Genomic DNA, 19,672 nt, shown 5'->3' on the forward strand with positions numbered 1-19,672 from the left:
TGTTGCTAAAAATGAATTGACTGCATAAAATATTTGACCTGGGGGCATTTTTTCTCCTCCTGTGACTTGACATGGCTGCTAAAGTTTGTCAGTGTGGCACAGAAAAAAAATCAAAAAAAGAAATCAGACATCTGCCAGGGGTCCTTTGATAAGCTTTATTACCTGCCCGAGGACAAAGCAGATAACTGAAATTTCCCCTAAGGGTAAACCTTATGAACCGTGTAGCAAATTACACTTACATTTTTTGTCAGAAATCCCAGGAATACATATCTGACAGAGTGGAATTGTAGACTGTTCTTTCCCTAGGTTTTGAGGAGGTCCCTTAGGCCTTTTCATATAGTCTCATAAGAACACAGTACAATGAAAATATCTGGAAATCTACCGTAATTGAGACAGTCTGTCCATTAGCTCATTTGTGAGATTGCATTGCACTCACAATCAGGTATTTCACTTGAGCAGTTGTTTGTGCAACCGAGCCTGTGCCATGCAGATAGACTACCTAAATTGGTTCTAAGAGAAGTTTCTTCCTTGTAGTTTACATAGACAAAATTCTGGGGAAGTGAGAGCCTCTTTTGTGTGATAACATTCTGGTTTAATAAACCTATTTAATAATAAACTGAGATTAGATTCATTCATTTATTTTATAGATCACCCTCATGGAATAAGTTGTTTAGGGCAGTCATACAACATTCTTCCCTAAATCTTTGTAAGACAGATATGTTCCTTCTGGGGATGAATCAAACCTTGCAAATCTGCCATTGCAGTGAGATGTGCTGTTATTTGACCCATTTTCAGTTTGTCTTGCCATTGTAAAGAGTCCTTGTAGGAGAAAACGAGAGTTATTTCACAAATGAATATCATTTCTTTGTTGGTAACTTAGTGTTCACTGGTGTTCACCATTACATAATTAATGCACATATGTCTATGTCACATGTGATCCACCCAAAGCCAGTAACTAAAATCATTGGCAAAAATGAGAAAAAGAAATAAGTGTTTAGCTTCAGCTGACTAGCAACCTTCATATTTCCATTATAATTTCCATTAATATGGGACAGAAGGCATGGATATATTGAAATATTATAAGATTGTGGTATTTCTAAAACTGCCAATGTTATGAGGAACTAATATGTTTAGAATGTAGCAGTTCCTGCAAACCCCTTTCTGAGAATAATAGCATCATGAGGTACCCGTATGAAACAGGTGGTATCTGATAGCAAATTGTACATTTGGGCTGCCATCCATCTGGACTTTCCTGACTGATGTCAGGGGGTTTCCTAAAGAAAAAGAAAAAGGAAAAAAAGCTCAATAATTCAGGGGGGTGGGGTGGTCCTGGTTTTTACTTTTTGAAATATGGCAACCCTATTCTAGACACTCCAGGCTGACTTGACTTTGTTTAGATTTATACCAGGCATCCTCAAACTTGGCCCTCCAGATGTTTTGGGACTACAACTCCCATCATCCCCGACCACTGGTCCTGTTAGCTAGGGAGTTGTGATGATGGGAGTTGTAGTCCCAAAACATCTGGAGGTCCAAGTTTGGGGGTGCCTGATTTATACCTTTTCTGATCCCTCCAGCATATGGTTGAAACTGGTCTCACTTATGCAGATCACCTTCCTGCTTCTTAAAATATCCAACCTGACTCTTTCAGATAAAGCCAATCCCAAATCAGACCATTTAATTTGGCCCAAACCATAACAATCTCCTTTGCATTAAACTGAGACTATGAACATCAGTTCAGAAGTTGCATATCACCTTAGCAATGTCAAAGTAAACAATTATTTTTTACTTTAGGAATTTTAATATATTTTTATCAGTTATGAAAACATCTTTAAAAATAACATAAAACCCTTAGAAAATCCAAACAGAAAATCTCTATTCCTCTCTCCTGCTTCAACCCCCAAGCTCCCATCGAAGTCAGTCAGACCTACATACTGTTCCCCAACAGATACTTTTTTATCCATGTACCTTTGAACATTATTGGAAATGGATGGATTTTGGGGGACAGTCACCCCATAAATACTCCACCAGTTGTAAAACTGGCACTTTTGAAAACGCCACAACTTTTGTAAGATGTCTAACTATCCAACCTTTTTGTACCTTACAATGTAGGTATTTTGACACGGGCTCTTGGACTATGAGAGTTTTGTCTTCTTGCTGATTACATGGTAGGACTCTTGGACACGTTGCTTCCTATAATGAAATCACTAACAAAGAGCTATGAAATTTCCCTTTGATGTGTTGTAGGCAGGAAACAATGTATTTCTTTCAGATAACTCATGAATTTGTCTTCTGTTGGCATCTCTGGATATTTTGCAGCTGTACCTAATGGAGTCTCCTGCATGCTTGCTTTCCTCCCATCAGTTTCTGGAAGTGAAATCTCTTTGCTGATTGTTCTGGTACACATTTCAAGGTGTGCTTTTCATTCTTCAGTCACCTAGGTCATGAGTGTTGTTGCAACATCAAACAATGAGCGTTGCTGCGACTTTAAACAAATTACTCCCCATCTGTATCAGGAAAGATGGGTACACTGTATGCTATTGCAATGTAAAAGTTTGGAAACAGTAATGTTAAAAAAAGAAAACTAACAGATTGAATTTATGTGTGACATGTTTGTTGATAGCCATATTTCAGGGGTGCATCATTCTTCAAGAAGAATTTGGTAGATTTGCTTCGGGGCATTAAGTAATAAAATTATACTCAATATACTTCTGTATTAGTAACTGGTTAACGAAAAAAATACTTTTAAATTGTGGTGTGGTACTAGAAGATGCAAGTAACTACTTTTCAGATTAATACTACATTTTGTCCTGATTGTGCTTTTTTTGTAGCAAGCTGTGTAGTTCAGCTACCGTTGCTTTGCTTGTAGTGAAGGAGAGCATAATACTGAAGTGAAACAGAAATAAAATTGCATTGTAATATATTAATGATATGATGATGATCATTTACATAGTATCATAGCTAATCATACATCTAAAGACTGAGAAAATGCACCCTAATAAAATGTAAGTATTCTGAATTTTTTTTTATATAAATAAAATCCTTTCTCACAATAGCTGACAGATACACAAATTGGAAGAGGTTTGCTGATAAAACTTTTATTGTGACAGCCCTGATACATTATTATTTGAAAACTGCAAACATAGTATAATTGTTCAAATTACATATCAGCAAATTACATATAGGCAATGAGCAATTAATTAGAGTTCAAATTTCATATTAATGTCAGCTACTTTTGCCCTTGAGAGCTGATCTTTAAGAACTGAATTCATAATTTCAATCCAAAAATCCAATATCCAAAAAATATGCTAAATAAATAAAAGGTATTTAATTTAGCTGTTCAGAGGTAACATGTTTATTACATATTATATATTTTCTGTTGTCTGTATACCTCACCACACATGTTTATTGCATGTAAATTGATAGGTGATAATATAGCCAATCACTTTTGAGTACACCTCTCTATAGAAATTATCTCTGAAACAGTGACATTGCAGATGCTCCCATGACGAGTGTGACATATACTTTTTCAGTCTTGCTAACTGTTATACAGACACTGAAAAAGGTTAGCAAGGATATCAAGTCAGCATACATCAAAATCACATCTATTTATTCATGTGTAGACTCATATTCTTGTTTAAACAGATAAAAAAGTTCTTAGGGTTTTTTTGGCTGCACCTGCATTTCATCCGTATCATAATTTCATTGGAATACCTTTCACCACTTTAAGTGGCTGCAATTCAGAGAAATTACTGTTCACTAAATATGTACTTGTTCTGTTGGTTTCAATAGATCTTAGAGTGTGTGTCTTTATTTTTGTCAAATCTCATATTTACTTTTATACTTAAGGAAGTTTCTTGATTTATAGTTAATATAGGAATGAAAAATATGCTAAATAAAGTTAAATAAAATAAAAAGATTGTTGCCAGGCAAAAAAATGTTGCAAATTCTAGTCTTTCCTCACAGCTTGAATCTAAAAGAGAGAATTTCCCAGTATTTTCCTTTTTATTGACTATTGCGTCCACTGGCCGCTAACTTCAGATCAAGTTAAATAGCTCCCATTCCTGTTCAGATCCCTGCTGTTCAATTCCTTCCATTATGAAAGGGATCCATTAACTTTTGTCCTATCCATAAGATAATTTGTCATTTTATTATTTTCTTTGGGAGGAGAATGAGGATGGGACGCAATTGCCCTAGATCTTTACCTATTCGGTGTTGTTCTGCAGGGTTTAAAGCATAGTTAGAAATACTTCACAGTAGTCTAAATAAACATCATGAGGTCTTATTTTTAAGATGATTGAAATCACTGAAGGAGATTAGCTTTACAGCAGTTAAAAATTCAGCTGTTCAGTTGAGCAGACTGCTCAGGAAAGAGGATGCTGCTATTTTGGTATTAACTGTAATAGGATTAGTAAGCACTATCTAACAATTGGTAATAATAAAAATGCAGAAATGCATAGATTCCTTCCCTGATTTGAAATACAAAGTGGAAAATACAGATAAATACAGCAGGAGAAACAGCAACATGCTGGCAAGTAAAGATTATGGCTATGAAAAGACCCCACAGCAGTTTACTGCCTATCAGGAGAACAACACTTTCTTGATCCAATATGTATAATAACATGCAAGAGGTCACTGTGATTCCCATGGACACAGTAGCACCCTTCAGATCATTCCAGGTGCCAACAAAGCTCCACCTTTTCACACTTTCTTTTGGAGGCTCAGAATAATTCTACTGGATCCAACTTTTATGCAGAACCCTCATAAAAGAGGGGTGTGTTTGCAGTGGTGTAGCGTGGGTTGTCAGCACCCGGGGCAAGGCAAGTAATTTGTGCCCCCTAACCCATGGATTTGCGCCCCCTAACCTGTGAATTTGCGCCCCCTAACCCTAACCCCCAGATGTTGTGCCCGGTGCGGCCGGCCCCCCCTGCACCCCCCACGCTACGCCACTGTGTGTTTGTGTGTGTATGTGTGTGCATGTGCACTTGCTTGGAAGAAATGAAGAGATGTGACCAGAGGGTTTGGTGCCCATGGCACTTGCTTAAGAGTCCAAATGTGTCCTAAAATGGTGGACAGTTTGTTCTATGTTTGTCAGGCTAATGAACAACTTAAATATATGCTCTTGCCTGATCTTTTCATTTGGCTCTTTTCCATTACATTATCTGACTGGCTAATCTGCCGTTTGTTTTATCCTCCAGTCTGCTGTACTTTTGGAGAGTTCTTATACGGTTTAGAACCGTAACTTGTGGTAGGGAACCTCAATGACTATAAGCGGCCAGCCATATGCCTTCCACAAGTTGTATGTGTGTCTTTGTGAGATAGTGAGTGAGTGAATGGGGTGTATGTGTATGGCCATCTCCACCAGTGGCATGTGACCAGTTGAAGGGCTGGGCAGGGGTGAATGTGGCCATTAGGCTGAAAAGGTTAGCTACTCCTGTTTTAATAAAAATGGAAAGGACAGGTGCAGATGCCCTCTTACAGCCAATTCTCACTTTTTGCAACTAAGCTAACATGAACAGGATGAGCTAATAATTATTGATGGATAACCATTCTCCCCTCTTGGTCTTTGTCCTGCAATAAAACATGTACACCTTTAAAAGATGTGCATAGGATGTGGAATGGAAATAGTGAATGAGGAGTAACCCTGTGGTTCAACAGTCACTGTCCATTTCACTTGACACCTGGAAGGCAAGAGAAGGAGCATCTGCCACACATTAGATCTCTTCTTCCTACTTCCTACTGCATACCTACATCTCTCCTCACCTTTTAAAAATTATTTGCAAGTATCCTTTTTCTCTTACTCTTCATCAATTGCTTCCGTGACTCGGGTAGGGTTAGATGTAGACTGGAAGGGCTGTCTGTTAACCTGGAAAGCCAATCAGGTAAGACAAAATTTTCTGTGTTTCTGGACCCTACCCTTATCTAACCAAAAGGGTCTGTTGGATGTACATGTAATTAATGTTGAAAATTAAATCTTAGCAACTGGCACCATTGACTCAGGCTCACAACGTAATACAAGTTCTCTTACTCAAAAGTGACATGAACATGTTCTTCAAATGTAGTTTATGTTCTTAATGTTTACTTTTAATATGGCTGATAGTGATACACCAGATATTCTCTGCAGCATGAACTAAGAGACCAGTCTATACTTTCACATAGGGTAACTAAGGACTATCTCAGTGGTTGACTCTGTTCCATGATGTTATGTACCATTTATTTTTCTCTTTTCTGTGGAAGGCATTTAGTTCCACAGAATGTCAAGAGCCAGCACTAAATAGTCTAATTGCTTAGCTGGCATTAAGAAGCCCCCAGATGTAGTAATCAGTTCCAGTGTGTAGAATTGTTAATTTGTAGTGAATGGTAAGCATATGGAGCTTATTCTAGAACATTTTGCCTGGGTGTTCTTGTTTAACGTAATATTGTGTTGGACTGATAACACAACACTTTTAAAGGAAAGAGCAAAAATTATCTTGAAGTATTGGCAAAGGGCAAACTTTACTCAAATTTCCCTAACAAATATTTCTGTAAAGTCATGCAGTGAGCCTATGCTTTGGAATAGTCTTCCAGATTATATGACTCACATAATAAAATACCCATATTTAGGTTTAATGCACATTTCTCAGGTACAAGATTGCTCAAACATCCATTTTTATATTTGTTTTGGCAATATTATTTGAATCTGACAGGTGAATTAGTTCCTCACCAAATTAGATAGTAGATGGTAGATATTCCAATGATTTTGTGCCCAGCCTCTCTCAAACAAGGTAAAAAACCAGGATATTCAACTTGTCTGATATGTGGAAAAATATGCCTAACTTTAAATACAGTGATCATAGGAACTAATCGGCAAAGGGTGGTTTCACAGTGCAGCCAAGATTATGCCTTCTATACTCTAAAGCACTTCATAACTAATTAAGCCATCTCTATATTTATGGACCTATCATTGTCAATTGCAAACGGAATGACTCTGATTTGAACTCATGCAATAAAATAGTACATTTTATATATACAGTGCTAAATCCATACATACCCTCCATTCATTAGGCCATGTTAGAACAAGTTATTGCTGGGGATGACATCTTACTGTACAGATATGTTTAAAAGTCACAAGTACAGTAAGTCACCTGTAGCTTATGTCTTCATGACCAAGGTCTGACACTTTTTTTTGTAGTATTAGACTTACTCCATCTGTTGCCTTTCTGAATTCAAAGAGCCAAGGAATCTGAATCTACTCCTTGCTTTGAATAGATACTTTAAAGTATTTTAGAGCATATCCCCGCTTGTTTTAAGATGCAGTATTTCATGTTTGGCCTTTTTCTTCCATTTGCAAGTTCCAGTTTCAAACTCCACCCTTTTGGATGCCATTTCACAAATGTGTTCAGAGGCTTCCACTTTTAAAGGTGTGCTTTTAAGTAACCTGATTATGTGTTGCATCAAAGCCGTGTGTTCCCACTGAACAACTTGAATACCGCAAATGAAATATACATCAATTGATTACAGCATCATATGCTTAGACACTATTTCATCAAAAGGGCACTTCGGGAACAGAAACAGATTTGGTGAAACACAGTAAGCTTTGAAAACATCAGATATCATCAAGTTTTAATATATGGGTGTGGAACCCTTAGCCTGTGGGCCTAATTAGGCCCACCAGGCCAATTTGATGAAGTCAAACCTACCTGCTCTGTACCTGATGTACCGTATATGACGCCTGGTGTGGGACAGCTGATTGCCAAGACTTTAAAGCAGAGCGCAGGGCTTTCTGAAGGCACTGACAACTAGCTGGTGTTAGGGCTTGAGGAAAGCCCTGCACAGCTGAATCCCCAGTAACCAGCTGAATTTGGCTGATATGTAGCTAAAGGGGCTTCCTCCAGCACTTTGAGCACAAACTGCTTTCTGTTGAAAGAAAAAAGGGGCTTATTTAAATGCTTTCTTCACAGAGGTGAAAATACTCCATTTTCTAGATTGGTGGTTACAAGGAGCCTCTTTGAAAACTCAATCCCAGCACCAATCATCTGATCAGCGCTGAAAATGCATCTGATCAGCAGTTACAGCAGCCTGCTTTGAACTTTGTAAGGAGTAATTTTATGTCATCGGATCCCTGTTTTATTATTTTTCTGTGTGTAAGTGCTGACAGTATCCAGTAATAGTGTAATGTAGTATGGAAAACAGAGAGGGAATCGTTCCCTCTGCTAGAGGTGGAGTTACCATCTCTATTAGATTGCGATCTCTGTTAGATTGCACTTTTAGTCTTGATTGTAATTAAACTGTACATTGCTAAATGAACCTTAATGGAAATGATAAAAATTGGATAGGAAAATTCTTAATGGGAAGCATTCCTACCGCCAGATGAAAGCCCCCAAATGCATTGCAAACAATTTCAAGTGAATCTCATTACTGGATGTAGGAGAATACCTGTGGAGTACTATAGAATTGCATCTGACTCTGGGCACAGGGAAGTATCGGCCAACATATACGATAAGGAAGTGGGAGTGTTGTCTTCTCAAACTCTAGTTGGAGGTGTGTGCGGTGACATTTAGAGAGGGGCAAAGCAAAACTTTTGAATAGTGGTAATGTGTATTAACTGAAGCAGGGTAAGGTTCCCAAGTGATAATTAAACTGCTTTAAAACGCATGTGTGATTTCAGCCTTACACTCCCTTTCATCTTCAATGGGAAATCAATTTTGTCATGGTCAGTGACCTGCTTGACAGCCGACTACTGTGTCATTGAAAATTCCTCATTATGCCATTCATTTCATTTATGCCTTAGTCCCCACTAGCACACCACCTGGATTGCTACATAATTAATGGAAACTTCAGATAAAATTTTCATAACTCTCAAGGTTCATTCATACTAGCTAACAGTGACCAGGCTGAATTAATATAAACCAAGGTGCTTTGGTTTGTTTGTTTGCTTTTATTTCAATGACACTTGCTATTAGGGAAACAGTATACTTAGCCATTTTAAAAAGAAACCTAAATAGTTTTCTTTTCAGCAGTTGCTCCCCAAGTACAATGCTGAATGAATGAATCGAAACTAAAGGTATGTACCCGTGAATGATATTAAGGTGTAATCAGGGCTTTTTTTCAGCTGGCGCTCACCAGAGCTTAGCTCTGATACCTCTCAGGTGGGTGCCATTGCCATTCTAAGAGAACAAGGGAGAAGTTCATGCTGAGCTTTGGCACCTCTTTTTCTGGAAAAATAGCACTGGGTATCATATTAAGGTATATAGATAGGCATGGTTGCATTTTCTCTAGGACCAATACTACCAATCTGTCAAAAGTTCTAAGTTTTGCAAAGCTGTGTATTTCCTGTGAAGTTTAAGAACACCATACTTGGTCCTGTAGAACAGCATTGGGGACCCTGTGGCTAACATGGACTCCAGCTCCCATCAGCTCCAACTCCTATGGGTTAACAAGTCCTTGATAACCCAACAATTCCTTGATAGGGACAAGATCCACCCCTTGGGGGCTGTCCAGCTGATGTCACTATGTCAGGACTTCCCCTGCTCTATTCCTCCTGCACATGCACATGCCCTAAATCTGCTCCAGAGGATTAGAGGGAGAACATTCTGTTGCCAATGAGAAATCCTTGTGCTGACAGAATAGGAGATGCAGCGCTACATTGGATTCCATTCTAAATTTATTTTTAATTAAATTTTCCTCTCCATTACACTGTAAGAATTAAACTGCTTCCCTCTTAGGCTGAGAATGCTCACATGTGAATATCACATTGTATATTTTCATCCACAGACAGAGGATGCAAATTGGAGCTAATTTGTAGATGAGCATTTAGTAACCCAGTAGCTCCTAATCTATTTTCTCTTGGTCACTTTCTTTTTCTTTTCTTTTCTAAACTAACTTGACTTTAAGAAAATCGATCATTTTCAATATTCATTGAAACTATAGATTTCTCTAAACAAAAGACTACAGAAAAATTAAAACAAGTTATTGGGTTAAGAATTAATGATCCTGCATTTTAATAATATAGATCATAATATATGGTCAGCACTGGAAAACTGGTGAAAACTTAAGAAGGGGAAGCATTTATTCATAGATTGCCCTCTTTAACAGTGTAGTCCTTTATATGTGTACTTAGAAGAATGTCCTATTAATATCAATGAGACTAACTACTTGGTAAGTGTATATAGGATTGTAGCCTCAGTGTATATGGGTCAAGATGCTGAAGATCCGTGATCACATCTCCTGATCCTAAGGCTCTTTATATAAATGGGAGATGCAGCAAGAGATGTCCTGGCTCTGTGAGTGGAGGCAAGATATCACAAAACTTGATGCTTTTATTGCAAAGCATGTAGACCCAGACAGCTGTAGAGTTCTGCTAAATCTTCCAGCATGAAGCATTCACTGTGTCTAGAGGATGTGCCATGACCTTCCCTTTCTCTCAAGTCTGCAGTGTTTCTGTAAGCTCAAAATGTGTCTTAAGCAGGAGTGAATGATCCCCAAATCATACTAGACATATGTTCAAGCGACTGGAGTAAGAACCAAAACAAAATATACAGTCTTCTCCGGGAAGAAGATAAACGAAGCTGGAGTTGCAACAGTATCTTAGAACTGTTTAGTAGGAGCAGTCCATATATGCAACACTAATACATAACTCTCTAAATAACTGAACTTGTAAGATGAAAGTTGAAGTTGGAAAGAAATAAAAAGTGCTCTATTGGATGCGTCCAGAGGTCCATCTTGTCTTTTAGTTGCTTCTTGGGAAAATATGCAATGCAGCGTTTCCCATGCAAGCATTCAGATGCATATCATTAGATTTTAAAGCCTTTTAAGTGAAGGTGTAACAAGTTCAGAACTGTTGTCCTCTTGATCAATATTATAAATAAAATGTGATGATTCTGCCTCCCCACCCTGGTCTTGTGCTGTCTCTACGAGTGGACTGCTAGTGGACTCTCTAGCCTGACTTAGCTCATGAATGAGGCAAATCTTTTATTTTAGCGTAACCACCAGACAGCGCAGGGCAAGAAGAATGCTGTTCCTGCTGTGCAAATGAAACAGACCTTTTCCTTACAGGGAGGCGCCATGTGATCCTTCATGTTGTCTTAGTGTTGCTTGAGGCAAGAGCTCTCAGGAAACAAGGCAGCAAAGCTTTCTGGGCTCACAACTATCAGAATGTAAAACTTCCCAACCAACTCTGAAGCGGGGTGGGGGCCTTAGTCATAAAATAAAGTGTCGAAGCAGCACTAGCAGTGGGAACTCGGCGGGGGATTTCTTGAATTGATGCACTTGCTCTTCTCCCATGACTACCCTCATTTTGCCAACAAAAGGGCAAGGCAAGCTGAGCAATCCTAAAAGAAGAGGGAATTATGGGCAAGCTGACTTGGGTTTCTAGCTACAGGTGCTTAGGGACCCTGGCATAAATTTGTTTCATTTTGTGTTAGAATGAAATGAGTGCTGATTGAATTGTCAAGTAATTACATGCTTAGATTAGATAGGAAGATAGATGGTTTTATTATGCAGGGTTCCAGCAGATGTGTAGAAGGCGCTCAGCATAGTTATAACAGCAGTTGCCTTGTTTGCCCATAGAAAATTACCCTTGTGAATAATTACTGGAATTTGAAAAAGATTTGTATTGGAATTTTCTTTATTTGAAGTTTTTCTTAAGGTATATGTAGGTTTATAAGTACAATTAACATAGACAGATTTAAAAGAAACTACCTTAAAGGCACACTTTTCTTACTAACTGAAAAATCTTCAAGTAGTCCGCTATTTTTTCTTTATGTTTCCTTGTAAATATATACTTCAAGAATAAGAGGGTCCTTGTTACTGGATTTTATTTTTTGTTTTGTTTTGTTTTGTTTGAGAATGCACTTTAAATCATTACTCAATCTCTCTCCCCATTCTCCCAAACATTTTTTGTAAAAACAAAACCTGGAGAAGTCTCTTCCTGCATTGGTATTGTATCTGAAAAGAAAGTAAAAAATAATAATTTGATTTTCTTGTTCAGACCACCTCTTTTGATTCTTTTGTTCAGACCACCCCTCCTTTGCATGTTGTCATTTATAGATGCAAAATGATATCTCTAGGGAACCTGTAATCTTCTTTTTAAGACCAGATTCTTTCAGCTGCTGTAGTTCCCGCATCTCAAATTGACAGAGCTCTGTGTGGTAAATTTTCAAAGCAGTATCTAGGTGATGTTGACTAATCCCATTATTTAGTGAAAGGATTTGTGTATGTCTCTCCCAAATATCACATTGAAAATTGACCCCTTTGAGTCATACTTATACCAATATTTTAACTTTGTTCTTTTCCATTAAGATTACAAGGCTAATTTTGGATGAGACAGTCTGGAAGAGTAATGATTATGTAGTTGACTTAGATACATTTTAAAGAGGGGGTTTCAACTTGGAACTTGTATTTGAAAATATATTATTTTTATCTAGTACAAAGCCCTCTTCACACTGTGATGCTGAGAGGGCATTTCTCTCACTGCATCTATTAATAGCATGTTTATTAAGAAATAGTATATGTTTGAGGAGTGTAGACATGTTTGCATATTCCATATTAACTGTAAGAATTCATAATTGAGGAGACCTGAAATTGTGTTTCTGCGGTTAATTTATTAAATAATTTGGATCCTGCCATTCAAAAATGTTTTCCATGGTAGCTTTACAACACATATGCTTTTACTGGTTGTAATTTGTCTATCAGTATCAGAACTATGATAAATTGCATACAAAGTCAGCATAAAGCCAAATTCATCAGATACTAAAATCGTTAAACGACTTGGAAAATGAATTTGATTTTACTTGGCATGGAAAAGATAATAGTAGGTGTCATAGGAAAGTATTCCACATCTGGGCACCACCAGGGAAAGGGACCCTGCTCTTGTAGCCACCACCTTAGCAGTGAATATCTGTTGTAGTATATCAGGAAAGAAGGGGTTGGCAATACTTGGTAAAGGGTTGAGTGGCATCTGTAGTAGTTGTATGTGGCACTGTGGTCTAAACCACTGAGCCTCTTGGTTGGTGGTTCAAATCTGTGCAACGGGGTGAGCTCCCGTTGCTCTGTCCTAGCTTCTGCCAACCTAGCAGTTCGAAAGCACACCAGTGCAAGTAGATAAATAGTTACCACTTTGGTGGGAAGATAAGCAGCGTTTCTGTGCTCCCTGGACTCCGTCACACTGTTCTATTACACCAGAAGCTGCTTAGTCATGCTGGCCACATGACCCAGAAAGCTGTCTGTGGACAAATGCCGGCTCTCTCGGCCTGTAAGTGAGATGAGCGCCGCAACCCCATGGTCACCTTTGACTAGACTTAACCGTCCGGTCTCCTTTACCTTTTACCTTTACCTATAATAATAATAATAATAATAATAATAATAATAATAATAATAATAATAATTTATTTATATATTACCAATCTGACTGGATTGCCCCAGCCATTCTGGGCAGCTCCCAACATAAAATAGTAAAAACCACACTGCAACATCAAACACTAAAAACTTCCCTAAATAGGTCTGCCATCAGATGTCTTTTAAAATTTACGTAGCTGTTTATCTGTTTGACATCTGCTCAGAGGGTGTTCCACAGGGTGGGCGCGACTACCCAAAAGGCCCTCTGCCTGTAAAGAAAGGAAGATGTATACTGAAATATTATTGGGGGGGGGGGGCGGAATCCATATCTGACCAAGAGAATAACTACCCTCATAGTATATCTACACCTATATAGGAATGCAACTGTTCTTTTAAAATGTGAGATTTAAGTTTTTTTATTATTCTGATGTACGTCACCCCAATCTCTAAGCAGTGCAAGATTGCAGGGCTTCCAGGCACTTACCCAGGGTTTGTGTTTCTTATTGGGAACGAGGCACAGTGGAAACTGTGGTGTCCTTAGGATATATGTCTATGTATATGTATATGTACACAACCTGAGCCTGTGATGGAGGGGATCACAACATTAACAACTCCAAAGGGTCTTGTTTCTCCTATAGCAGCATAGATTTAAAACATTTTCCTCTAACCTTGGTGTCTTCCCTCCAGCTTGCTGCCTTCCTTCCCAGGCCACACCACTCTTCTCAACTCCCAACTCTGGCTTTTGTCCTTCTCAGTATCTGTGAGTTGAAGGAGGGGCCTCCCCTATTTACCGTCTCCCACAGTGCCCCTTCCTTTGTTCTTCTTACACCTCACAAGGAGGCTAGCCTGGCTATTCAAAAAATTAGAAGCTTTGATCAGATTTCAACACTTGCTGGATTCAGGGCTTAGAGGAGTCTGGCACCCCTTTTAACACCCCAAACTCATAACAATACATTTCACTTCTTATTCTCTGCTTCAAGATGAGCTCACAACTGTGATCAAGACAAGACCTCTCTCTCTCTTCTTCACACTGAAAGTGATACCAGTTTGGACAGGCATGGTGACTGAACGTTGTTTGGTCAGAATGTGTGGGGAAGGCTGGGTGAATCTTGTAAGTGCATGTTAATAAAACAATCACCCATATTTGTTAACACAGGAACTATGATTTTTCTACAATGAATTCGGATTTCAATTGTTTGGCTAGATGCTTAATGGCCTATGTTTCCGCCCCCAAAAATCAGAATCACTGTGTGCTTTAAGAAATACTTTATTAAACTACTACCCGTCCCTCAAAATAGTGTCTGAATGTATCAGAATGCTCTTAGAGGTAATTTGTGCTCCTTACATTAGTCAATTAATTGCTTAACAATTGGAGGCAAGCTAGAAGGTACTGTAATAACCCTTTTCATAGTTACTATAATTTAGTTTAATTTAAGGCTTAATGCTAGGTGCAGGGGAATAATGATGGCAGTTTCCAAAACAAAACCAGTAGTTTCCATCTAAAGACAGTAATATGTTTTTCATTATGGTGTGCATGACCACAGAAATGTATGTAATTTTCATTGTGAAATTAGTTTCATTGACAGCTCTATTCTTTTAATTGTATTAAATTAGCTATAACCCATCATATAACGTGTTGCATTTTTGTTTATAAAACACTGTACTGTTTTTTCTAACATACAGTATCTGGATTTGGTGAACCTGCTCTATTGTGAAAATGTGAATCATTTTTAAAAACTATTTGCTTCACCACATTAAACATGGAAATGTTGCTCTTGATATACCTGTGTTACAGATGTATTTGGGTTAGAGCGTTTCTTGGATTATCAACCAAGTATCCTTGAACATTTGACAAGAAAGGAATGTTTGAGGTTGTCTAGGCCTAGGATACAGTATCAACAGTTGGCTGCTTTAGAACTTAATGTGAAAGGAAGTTAGGAAACTCCAAAGGTGAGGAAACTTTTGCATGGGATCATGTTGACTTGGTTGGGTGGTGTTTTGAGAAACTGATAAATTAAGTTTACATTTCAGTAAGGCAAAAATGCTATATGCTTGGGTAACACTAGAAAAACTGGAGTCCATACAAATTTCAACTTACAAGCATATGCCAATGCTATAGCAATCATATATTTATAGTCTTTGATACTGAGATAGTTGTCATTAACTTATCAGACTATTGTCTAATCGTATAGACAGGAAAGACAACCAATGAACAAACTCCCATGAACATTATAGAAACATACTGATGTCAGCCTTCTTTACTGCATTGCCTAAGGAGTAAGTACAATTTAATAAAAATCTGGTTGTTGACATGTTTTCTCATTATTTTTTCTAAAGCTTGTGGAGGAACTTTAGTAGAAAAGTTGATCATTTAGATCAGAAAGGTGAGAATGTTGTTAAGATGGTGGCAGATGAATTGAAGGTACTGAAGGCAAAGAAAGCAACCCATGACTTATGAATATCCTATCTGATATTGAAAACCTTAATTTATTTTTAAAATGTATGTATGTTTATTTTCCCTCTTCTAGCTTTTCCAACTGAGCTATAACAGCCTGAATCATATCATTACACTCAGGATTAAATCTGAGTGATAGGTTCAAAGAATTTAGCCCCATAAATTCTAGATTCCACTTCTAAATGCTAGATACCTGTTTTTGGAAAAGAATATTTCTGAGCATATGCAGATTGCATTTTCTTCACTACTTAACTTAACACATTCGATTGGAGCAAAGTTTGATATCTTCCAACACATCAGTTTATAAATTAACTACTGGTTTCCTTTCCAAATGCACAATCCAATCCCCTGCTTCAGTCGAATGCGAGAGCTAAGATTTAGCCCTTCATTATTCAGTAATATCCTTACAATTGGGTAGCATCTGATCATTTCCAAAGTTTTTATAGTATGTTGATGTTAGTATAGTTAACTTGGCGGTCAATTTATCTATGTCAGAAAATGCAAAGGAGAGCTCTAAATAAAGAAATAAAACAAAGCTATCCTCCATTTCTTCACTCCTTAGAGATGTTGTTATATGAAGTCTTGTTTATTTGGTAATTAAATGGATGAAAATGAAGTCTGACAATATATCTTGTAAGTGTGCACCAATTTTATTTTATTTTTAATTGAATGGAGTTTGCACATTTAAAAAAATACTTGCCTTCATGGCTTTGCATATGAATGTGTGATGTTTTTCACTATGAACTGTGATATTTCTAGTCTGTTTTCAAATTATTTCTCAGTATTTCTCAGTCACTTAAAACTTCTTTTCATTATACTATCGAGCCATGCTAATTATGCATCTGAGGGATTTTGCCTTGCCTTGTTGTCATACCAAAGTTTTAATTTACATAAACAATTAATCCTTAAACCTTGTCTTAGTGTTTTGGTGTGCGGGGGGGGGGGGAGCAGGACTGAGGCATTTATAATTTTAAATTTGGATATACCAAGTTATCTGAGAAAAACATTTTTAATACCTCCATCAGTTAGATGATGACGATGATGTTGTTGAAGTTGTAATATTTTAAAATATATATATTACTCAGTTATGGAGGAATTTCTAACACAATTTGTGATATGTCATAGAGGTCTGCTGTTTTAAGAGGAAGAAGTAAAAACAAAAACAAAAAGTGCTGACCTATTCTAGCTTCCTAGAACAGAGGTAGCCTGCTGTGCTCTAGACTGTGGGTGAATTTAACAGAATGGTTCAGTCTACATCATTTTTATTCAGAACTAAGCCCTATTGAAAAGGGACATGGGTGGTGCTGTGGGTTAAACCACAGAGCCTAAGACTTGCCAATCAGAAGGTCGGCGGTTCAAATCCCCGTGATGGCGTGAGCTCTTGTTGCTCAGTCCCTGCTCCTGCCACCTAGCAGTTCGAAAGCATGTTATGTGCAAGTAGATAAATAGGGACCACTCCAGCGGGAAGGTAAACGGTGTTTCCGTGTGTTGCTCTGGTTTGCCAGAAGCAGCTTAGTCATGCTGGCCACATGACCCGGAAGCTGTCTGTGGATAAACGCCGGCTCCCTCAGCCTATAGAGTCAAGATGATCATGCAACCCCAGAGTTGGTCACGACTGGACCTAATGGTCAGGGGTACCTTTACCTTTAAGCCCTATTGAGTTCAGTAGGCCAGTGAACTATGAAAATATCTGCTTATGGGGAAGAGGTTAAAGAAGACAGGGGCCCCTATTTTTTTTTACAAGTGCAGCAGATAATTGATTCTCCACTTCCTTTTGAGTCATGCTGAACTTCTATGAGGTGCTTATCTCCTACAACAGGCATGTCCAACTCCCAAGAGACTGCGATCTACTCCCACTATAAAAAAAACTGGCAGTGATCTACCCATTGGATTGACCAAAGTTGTTGAGCTTTTTTTGGGGGATTATTCACCAAATTTTTTTGTTGTTGTTCTTCTTGGTGATTGATCATGATCATACGGTCAACCAGGGACGCCCCCGATCGGCCGCTTGGACATGCCCGTCTTACAGGAAAGAGTATGTTGCTCAGGAAGTTCATAGTGACTAGGCCTAGTAACACAATGCAAAAAAGTAGTCTACACTTTATAAAGCCCTCTCCAGGATCATGGCTTGGCATTCCTTCTCTGTAGCTCAGTGCTGGCTAATTGGTGATGAAATGTGACAAATAAATGACTTCCCTCTGGAGTGTCATACGCAGAGGTAATGAGGCATCTGTCTGGAACATGAACATGTCCTGAAAAACAAGTGTGGAGTAGCCAGGTTTACACAAAGAGAACCCACTAAAAATTGCATTGATCAGCTTTTTGACAGGGAAGGGCAAGTGGCAGAACTGAGTAACTCCACCCCTCTCCCGAAGACCTCATTGGTATAATTTTAGCATTTTTGAAAGGGCTGTACTGGGTCAATACTTGGACCATCCATGTGGGAGTCACTTTGTGTATGCCTATCTCCATCCAGCGAGGAATCCATGTGGGGAAGCCTGTTTGTGCATAGTGTTCCTAGTTAGATTCCATTTTTGGAGCAAGTACGAAATGATTGGCCTCTCTTAAGTAATACTCAAATCATTTGAGTAAATAATTGTAGACTGTATGTCAGCTAATGGTTGCAAGTTCATATTTCTAGGGTGATTCATATAAAAAAGTTGTGAAGCAGTATGTGAAATAAGAATTGCATAAATGAGAGAGAAGTCCATAAATGGGGAACTGCAGCTCGGAATGCCTTCATCCCTTTCCTCAGATGGCAGGGGCACCTCGATGGCAGTGGTACCTTCAAATATGAAGATAAATTGCTATATTCCAGGATCCAAAGAGCTGTGCAATGATTCCCCTCCCCTCACATCTCGCTGCTCCCAGTTTGTGCATGGAATATAAGAGAGGTTTGGAGTACTAGAGTGCTGTTTTAATTAGAGTAGAGGCAAAATGTATCAGAATACATTTTAATTTTTTTTTTTTGAGAAACTTGGCAAGATTTTTATTTCTCTCATCTTCCTGGAGAAAGAAAGCACTTTTAAAGAATTTTGCAGATATTCTCCACAATTTTTTTCTTTGCAGTGGTCACCATTTCCACCTCACAGTGCCTGGGAATAGTGGTAGATCTAGGACAGTGGGGGAAATAAATGGGGGCCAGATCTGTTAGCAAAATTATGATTGGTAGCAACAAACTCCCCCCGCCATCAAAACTAATGAGAAGCTGTTTGTTTAGAGTCCTTACCTGTTTTCACCAAAGGGTCATGGGGCTGGGAGGCTAGTGTATACAACAATAAAACCTACAATTATAAATCAAATTTTAAAGAATGTATTGCACTTGGCACACTGTTTTATTTTTTTGGTATGTTTTTATATTGTTTTTGTTATTTGCAAATCTTTCGGAACAAAAGATTGGGGGTGGAAATGTAAATAAATAAATAGCCATTTTATTCATTTAAAATGAGAGCAGTGATGATTTTTTGGAGATGTTGTTTTGTAGTTAAGATTCTGCTCACTGATGTTTGCAGTAATCTGTCAGGGTGAAAGGGCAAAGGGCCACATTTACCACAGGGGAAGTATAAAATTGTGTGACATGGCAATTTGCTGACGTTCTCTGGATGAACTCAGACAAAGCTTGCATCTCTCTGTCTTTAGTCTCTGTGACACTGGCCTTTATCATAGTTCAATCATTTTTTGGGGTCAGTGGAAGCCATTCATGAGGTATTTGTGATGTCAAAAGCGCATGAAAGTATTTCTAATTTATCTTAATTACTTGTCTCACCCACTTTTTAAATTTGTCTCTGTTTATATTGAGAAGCTTTTAAAAACACTCCACACAAATCTTTCTCAAGTAAGTGAATGCAACTGTAGCTAAACAATGCTGCATCTCTTTTTATAATAATAATAAAAAACACTCACAAA

The 19,672-nt window shown here is 38.1% G+C and overlaps 1 protein-coding gene and 1 long non-coding RNA gene across 5 annotated transcripts in view; one reads left to right on the top strand and one right to left on the bottom strand.

The window, feature by feature from the left end:
• The window catches only part of MACROD2 (mono-ADP ribosylhydrolase 2), a 981,328-nt gene that overhangs the window by 139,492 nt on the left and 822,164 nt on the right, over window positions 1-19,672 (top strand). The gene's annotated exons all lie outside the window — the stretch shown is intronic.
• The window catches only part of LOC310840809, a 603,259-nt gene that overhangs the window by 82,268 nt on the left and 501,319 nt on the right, over window positions 1-19,672 (bottom strand). The window lies entirely within an intron of this gene.

The sequence above is a fragment of the Podarcis gaigeae genome (assembly GCF_964106915.1).
Source record: "Podarcis gaigeae genome assembly, chromosome: 3".
Lineage (NCBI taxonomy): Eukaryota > Metazoa > Chordata > Lepidosauria > Squamata > Lacertidae > Podarcis > Podarcis gaigeae.